Consider the following 8,629-nt stretch of genomic DNA (forward strand, 5'->3'; position numbering starts at 1 on the left):
TATGCTTTATGCAATTCGGTAATTGTTCATAGAATTTCATGCGTTTTTTATGTTACATCATCCATAGAAATATAGGCTGATGATATGCAGAAATAGATCTAATATATATCGAGAGAGTATATTAGATAGGCGTAGGAACATTGAATTGACAATTTTCCATTGATTAATTGGATTTGTGAAATTAAGGTTTATAGCAATCAAATGGGGATTCGATATCTCAATGATTTTATTTCAACTTATTTCTACAATTTCATTTACAACATTGCATATTTACATTTTAATTGAGTTGTTGAGTCATTTAATTAGTGGAATTTCGAAATTAGGGTTTCCAATTTCGAAATTAGGATTTTCTTCAAAATTAGGGTTTTTAATTGGGGGTTTTTTCCAAAATTAGGGCTTTTCACATTTAAACCAAATTTTCATTCAATTAGATTCGGTTAAGGTCACATTAGTCTAATTAGAGCTAATTCAATCCTCGTGGGAACGATACTTGGACTCATAGTCCATGTTACTACTTGTTAACGAACCGTACACTTGCGGTGGGTTTTAAAATTGAAACAAATAAATACGCGAACAGCTACGTCTAGGTTCAACCTCAACCTCCTCTTCTAGTTCTTGGTCCTGACTATGTTCAGTCATAGTCTCATACGTCCGTTTAGAAGAATTTGCCTCTTCTTCGGACCTGCATGGAAACACATGTTCAAAGAATGAAGCGTTTCTCGACTCCATTATCGTCTTTCTGTGTATATCTTGGATTTTAGATTCATACACGAGAAACCGACAAGTACTACTGTTATGTGCATATCCAATGAATATGCAATCTACAGTTTTCAGGCATATCTTCACCTTCTTTGGTGTTGGGACAGCCACTTTAGCATGACACTCCCACACTCGTAAGTATTTATAGGAAGGGGTACTTTCTTTCCATAACTCATAAGGAGTCTTCTTCATTTTCTTTCGGGGCACCATATTCAAAAGGTAATTTACTGATAATACAGCATCCCCCCACATGTTCTGATGTAATCCAGAACTTACTAGCATCGCATTCATCATCTCCTTTAAAGTGCGATTTTTCCTTTCAGCAACACCATTTTGTTGCGATGAATACAATGCGGTGGTTTCATGTATGATTCCGTGTTGCGCACTGAATTCAGCAAACGGTGCTTCATACTCACCACCTCGATCGCTTCTTAGCACCTTAATTTTCTTGTTAAGTTGATTTTCAACTTCATTCTTATACAGAACAAATTTCTCTATCATTTCATCCTTGCTTTTTAGCAAATACACATAGCAGTATTTCGTGCTATCGTCGACAAAAGTAATGAAATACTTGTTGCCACCTCTTGTTTGTACAATTTTTAAATCACATATATCACTGTGAATTAAATCAAATGATTCCATATTTCGTTCAATTGACTTAAATGACGACCTAGTCAATTTTGCTTCAACACAAGTCTCACACTTATGTTTGGAATCAACATGGAATGCTGGTATGCATTTCAAGTTAACTAGCCTACGTAAAGTATCATAGTTAACGTGTCCTAATCTACCATGCCATACATTGGAAGACTCAAGCAAGTAAACAGAAGCATTCACTTTATTATTCATTTTTGGTTTAACAACCATTACATTGAATTTAAACATTTCATCGGAAACATAATATTTTTCGACAAACATTCCACTTTTCGACAAGATGACCTTGTCTGACTCAAACACAATGCGAAAACCATGCTTATTCAAAAGTGACCTAGACACAAGGTTCTTGCTGATTTTCGGCACATACAGCACATTGTTGAGAGTCAGCTCTTTTCCCAAAGTCATCTTTAGAACCACTTTTCCTTGGCCCTTGATTTCAGAAGTTGCTGAGTTTCCCATGAACAACTTCTCTCCATTCTCAACTACTTCAAAAGTAGTATATAACTCTTTATCAGAGCACACATGTCTCGTAGCTCCGGTGTCAATCCACCATTCTTTTGGGTTAGAACCCACCATGTTCACTTCAGAAATGACTGCTGTGAGACTTATTTCCGACACATCATGTGCCATGTAGTCAACCACATTTACTTCTTTCTTCTTCTTTGGCAATCTGTACTCTGAAAATTTGTGACCTACTTTGTCACAGTTGAAGCACTTCCCTTGAAATTTCTTCTTAGGAATGCCCCCTTTTGGTCCCAGCTTGATCCCTTTTCCACCGGATGGCCCAACTTTGATTTTGTAGTTCTTACTACCTTGACCATGTTCAACAATATTGGCCTTAGCCGCACCAGGATTGAACCACTTCTTTTCGAAACTCTTGTTGTCTTCTTCAATTCGAAGTCTAACAATTAGTTCTTCAACGTTCATTTCCTTTCGCTTGTATTTCAGATAATTCTTGAAATCTTTCCACGCGGGAGGCAATTTTTCAATGATTGCAGCCACTTGGAAAGTTTCACTCAGAATCATCCCTTCGGCATGAATTTCGTGAAGAATCACTTGGAGTTATTGCACTTGACTGATTATAGTTTTGGAGTCCACCATCTTATAGTCCAAGAATCGGCCGACGATAAATTTCTTAGCCCCGGCATCCTCAGTCTTATATTTTCGGTCCAAAGACTCCCACAACTCCTTAGCAGTTTTCATGGTGCTATACACATTGTATAGCGAATCTGTCAAACTGTTCATGATGTAATTCCGGCATAAGAAGTCCAAGTGTTTCCAAGCATTAACAGCACTGATAGCTTGAACATCCACCTCACCCTCTAGGAGTTTTGGAGCACTTTCAGTCAAGAATCTCGCAAGATTCAAGGTGGTCAGATAAAACAGCATTTTCTGCTGCCACCTCTTGAAATTCAAGCCGTTGAATTTCTCTGGCTTTTCCCCATGGTTAACTGGTACATTAACCGGAACATTAGCCACATGTTGGCTCACAACACGACTTGGCATTGGAGCCACAGTCTATGTCATAACAGAATTAGGCCCTACAGCCATAGCTGCACCCATAGCCGAACTAGGCCCTACACCCATAGTAGAACTCACAGCCTGAGATTGGGTACCTTCAGTTTGGGACACATCCATGTTGGAATCTATGTTGGTGGAACCGGTTGCCATTTCTTCTTCCGAAAGAACCAAACAACAAATTAGCTTCCACAATATAACAAATATAAGAAACTAATCAGTTCAGAGATAATCAATATAGGAAACCAAAATTTCCTTTCTAAAAATATGTTTTAAGCTTGTAGAAAATTCAGTGTATGTGGATAAAATCGGGAAATGTTCTCTTTCGTCTCGTCAATTTGAATAATGCGCAATTAAAAGACTCCCAGATGAGGAGGGGGTCACAACTGGATCGCTCAAATCCCAAACTCTTCTTAGACAATTTAGGTCTTTTTGACAAAGCCTTTCAATTTTGCAACTATGCAAGTCAACAAAATTCAAACAACCGTATATCGAATTTTCACCGGATCATTGAAAGTTTTATTTCCAACAAATAACTTTTGTTCCAACAGAATTTAAAATTCATGAAGCATACAAACAATATATCATAAATTCATGAAGCATGGACTGTAAATTTAATACGAAAAATTGCATGAATTAAACAACTGAAACATAGAATTTTAACCCGAGGCCTGTGTTACATACAGTTTTCTTAAAACAGATTCGCCCCCTCACCGTCTGTGCTTGAGGTTTAAAACGAGCGTCCATTTTTCAGGATACAACGGTAAAACTAGTAGCTTCCGAGCACCGCAGAAACCACTCCGGCGAACTGAACTAGTGCCTGAACTACACCACCACCAAGAGAGAACTCTACGCAAATGAATTTCTAGTATATTCTAAACTTGAAAGTTTTTGCTTTTTTTTTTTTTTTGTTTGTGTGTTGAAATGAGGAAAATGAGTCACTATTTATAGGCTAGGCTACCATTAATGGCAATGACTTTTGGAGTTCCTCATCTTTTTCCTATGTGAGACAAATTCATTTTTCCCACATAAACTCCCTTTTGAGTGGCACACTTTGAACCTCAATTTCTCATTCACCCGAGTATCAACTTTAGCAAGTAAGTATATGATTTCGATGTACTCACGGAAGAGAATACAAATCAACTTTTATCTTTCAAATAAAACAACTGGGTCCCACTCAAAACTCGTGCCAAAGTCGACCAATTTTTCCAACAATTTTATCAGTGGAAATAAACAGGAGGCCTGCCATCGGTCCAGCTGTGGTCGATAAATAGCATTGAGAGGCCGTTAAGAGCTTTTCGCCGTTGCTAACATTGAAGTTTAGCTGGAAAACTTTTTCCAGTCTGCCTACCTGAAGGATTCTTGCTCCGAGCCTCAACTTCCCTTTCAAAGTTTCAGTGAACTTGGGTCCTAATTTCACTGCAGAGATAATAATAAAGCAAAACATTAGGCGTGAAATAGGAGTATGCCTGAGAATTTGTAACGTTATGGTCTTAAATTTTTTCCGGCTATGTCTAGTCGAGCATAGTGCACATGCTCCAATGGTCTGATAATAACTTCTATATAAATAAACTAGGTTAAGGCTTTACCATGCTCTCGGAATCCTTGAGCGAAATTGTACATCAGTTCTCCAAATTTGTTCATCCCAGGGATTACTGAATTTGCTCTGCCTGCATTTCCAAGAAAATCCAGTAAGGTTGTGATTAACGGAACTGGGAGTTCTTGGTGAGTTTTAAAGACAAGAAAATATACATACTCTTTCTGATTTTGGAGTGCTCATTGGAAGGAGAAGGCGTAACACTGTATTGGCCAGCCGGATCAGGTAAAAGTCTGGTTGAAGTTACTCCTGAATTGACTGGAATTCCAACAGCATATTTTGGGTGCAATTTCTTCGTAAATGTCGATTTTCCAAAGTTGCAGTTTCATATCTACCTCCTTTCTTTGGTTTTAAGCAATGAAATGAATGCTTCAGAATGTTCAAAAACACCTAAGATCAGTCAGAAACAACAAGCTTTTCTGAGATCCAACAATGCTTCTTCACCCTTTATATGGACGAAAAGTAGTAGTTGGATCTTAGCTTTTAGCTGCATGACTCATTTTTGTGTCAATAAAAAAGATGTGGGGTTTTGACAAAACTAAAAACTTAATGACGGAATGATCTGGTAACATGGTATGTCTCCCAGGTGGGGTGGTTAATTCTATGCAGATGTGTAATCCATGTTTTCTGAGGTGCGATGTTTGCTTTGTGAGGCTGCCATGCCACCCCTCAAATCTTTAGCACTCAGTTGGTCTAAAGGCTTATCTGGATAACCCTTTTTTGGACTTTCTTTTTCAAATCCTTTCTTTAATTGATGATTGCTACATGTGTAAAGGAACTTTTTTACATAGATAGTGGGAGAGAGGATCTCCCCATCAGTGCCACAGCATTCCATGCCATGGAATTGTCAATCTGAATATCTAATCTAATTTTTGAGAATCTATTGGGGTGGTTTTATATAACTTAATGGACTGCATTTGATATCTCAGATCCCACCAGGCACCAACCATAAACATTTTATCATTTCTTGATGTTATAAAGATACTAATAATATTATCTGCATTTTGCATCTTTGATACCCATTCCATGTGGGTTTAATTGACCTTGTTTGGAAATGGAGGCGGACTTGATTTAGCGGCTCGATATTTGAACCTCAAGGATCAAACAAGTGAAGATAGACTGGGGAATTGCTGGACAATTACTAGGCCGAGGTGATCCAGATCCAGAGCACAAATTGAAGATCAATTAAGGTATTGGGCGTATTCCACTTAGAAAATTTAATTAATGGTGAGCGTTCACGAAAATATATTTCGAATTAAAATATCCCAAGTGTACGATTCATTAACAAGTAATAAGTAAATTTTGAGTTCGAATATCGTCCCATGATGATTGATTTAGTTCAACTTTAATTACCGTAACCTTAGTTGAAACAATAAAACACGATGTGTTGTTGTGATGAAAGTACAAATAAAATAGATTACGTACGCAACTATGAATGAGTTAAAGAAACTAAATACAAATTATGATCTATGCAAATTGATGTGTTCTAATGAATTATAAACGTATTAGGATTGCGAATCCCCAAGCAATAATCTCCTTTAAACTTAGTTTTACACTTTAACAACACGGTTCAATTTTGACGAATCAATATTCCTATTTTATTCAACAATCTCTCTCAAGTAATATTAAACCTATTCTTATATTATTTCTATAACGGATGCGAATACACAAGAATGCATGCATTTTTATAAACACTTAAAGAGGCATAGCGGTATATTTCTATTTCATATCGAACCCTGCGATGATTTATATCATGTCGAGCCTATTCTCCTTTCTTTTGAATGCGTGAAACAAGCCACCAAATTCACACAATCACGTGCACAATAATTGTGAAGAAAATAAATTCATATAAATCATTCAAATTCCATAAAATGTGTTTTAATATCAAGAATGTTAAACTAAAGATTAAAAAGTCATATCACATAGTTCATTATTATCCTAGGATATACAAATCTAGCCTAGCATGGTGGAAGTAAGAAAACAAAAAGAATATTGAAAAAACGACATCATCCAATTAATTATTGAATGGAATTCTCGCGACTTTGGATCGTTCTTTGCTTTTCTTGCCTCATTTTATACTCTCAAAACCCTTAGGAATGTATTGGAATGCGTGGTGAATGCTTAGAGACGGCCTTAGGCTTTTAAAATATGTCCTAAGATTTGTTTCCATAAAAATTTCAGTCGGATAAGGAAACCATAATTTTTTCACCGTGATTCCTAGTCAAAACCCGGGTATCGCACGACTAAATTTTTTGCCTCGATAATTGTACCTTGATGTTGGGCGGTCATCCACTCTAAATAACTGGGTAGTCGCCCAGTTATAAAAACTTTCAAATATTATATTTTAGTCCCGAAATTCAATTCTTGATTCTTTTAAATCCGTTCTCTTGCAATTTCAACCGTTAAACTTTCAATTGCATCCAATTGAACTCATAATATCTTTAATCTTCATTTTGTGATCTGAATCAACCATTGAAATGTTGCAATTTAGTCATCATACTTTGGATTTCCCTATTTTTCTTTGCCACTTGCATTAGAAACAGGTCTAAAACTGAAATAAACGAAAATTTACCCAAGTTAAGTAAAAATCAACATTTTCATGATCTAAAAACTTAGTAATATGATCCAAATAAGTGAACAAAATGCACTTATCATTGCGTTGGATTACAAGTATGAAATTTACATAGAAAGAAAATAAATTTTAAGCATTTATATAAAAATTATTGATTAAATATGCTTGATTGATTTAGTTTTCAACCAAGAAAATATTATATTTGTCCATTTTTTTATTAATAGATGGATGAGGGAGAGTGGATTACCTAGAAAATAAAAATCATCCCTTCCTAAAGAAAATATTTTCCTTATTTTTGAAAAAAATATGATCACAAGTAGGTATTTAGGTTATAAAATTGACAGTGTTTTTCATAAAAAATAAAGTCAATCAAACACGGTGAAAATTACATAGATCCAGATTTTTAAAGTTGCCATTTCAAAAATCAGATTTCAAGTTTTTTTATACAAAAATTGGATAATAATTAATACTAATAATATTAAGCCCCCGTTTGAGCCCCATTATTTCTCATTACATTAAATTAAAATTTTCTCTCCTACTTTTAATTACACAATTTTCAATAAATTAATATTACACGTAAATCAAAAACTTTTCAACCACTCATTTTTCAAAAAAATATTATTCATCTCATTATAATTTACAAATAATGGGGCTCAAACGGTCCCTAAATTAATCTATATACCCATCCAACTCCATCCACCCCATCAAATTTCATTTTCAAACCATAAATATTTCTTTATTCTTATCTCTCTCTTCTCTCCTGCACAATGTGTCACATAGCGATGTCATCAGCCACTACAGTTGTCACTTCATTGTGGTGGTGGTGGAGGCAGTGACGATGATAGTGGTGATGTTGGCAATGGTAGTGAGGTCCGGTGATATTGGTGGTGGTCATGGCGGTGATGCGATGGTTGTGAGTGAGGTTTGGTAGAGGCGGGTGTTTGTAACCAATAAATTAATTCATTTATTACCAATAAATAATACGTAACCAATTAGTTGAGATTGTGACCATCGAATAATATGTTACCGGAAACTTGTAACCTAAAAATTTAAGTCCTAACTTAAATTTGTGATTGATAAATAGCCCGACTCGTGGCTCAATTCTATCGAGCCGAGGCTCGATTGAGTGAGCGTCCACTCGAGCTCGAGCCACACTGGCCATTTTTCAACGCATGAACATATTTATATTAATAAATAAATAAAACTTTGAAAGCTATGTGTAGCTGCAAATTTTAGTAGGCAGCCACGCGGCTGTATGCAATGGCAATTGCGTGGCTACCATTTTTTTTAAAAAAATCATGAGTCAGCTCGGCTCGATAAGGTCCAAGTCGAAAGTTCGAGTCAAGTTTAAATTTTTTGGCCGAACAAAAGCTCGGATTGATTCGGGCAAAAAAAATTGAAATATTTTTACTCGAGCGGAAATCGAGCTTCGAGTTTTGACTCGTGAGTTGACTCTACTCAACTCGTTGACATCCTTAATTATACTTGTGGAAGATTAAAAAAAAAAAAAAAAAAAAACTTTTAAA

General features: G+C 35.8%; 1 long non-coding RNA gene across 1 annotated transcript; it reads right to left on the reverse strand.

The window, feature by feature from the left end:
- Window positions 1–3,643: 3,643 nt before the first annotated feature.
- LOC111398403 lies at window positions 3,644–5,148 on the reverse strand. Its single transcript, XR_002703338.1, has 3 exons — window positions 4,691–5,148; window positions 4,524–4,604; window positions 3,644–4,353 (listed from the first exon to the last, which is right to left on the reverse strand). It is a non-coding gene; the product is annotated as an uncharacterized LOC111398403 (long non-coding RNA).
- Between the last annotated feature and the right edge of the window lie 3,481 nt (window positions 5,149–8,629).

Source organism: Olea europaea, chromosome 1 (genome assembly GCF_002742605.1).
Source record: "Olea europaea var. sylvestris chromosome 1, O_europaea_v1, whole genome shotgun sequence".
In the NCBI taxonomy this organism is placed as follows: Eukaryota; Viridiplantae; Streptophyta; class Magnoliopsida; order Lamiales; family Oleaceae; genus Olea; species Olea europaea.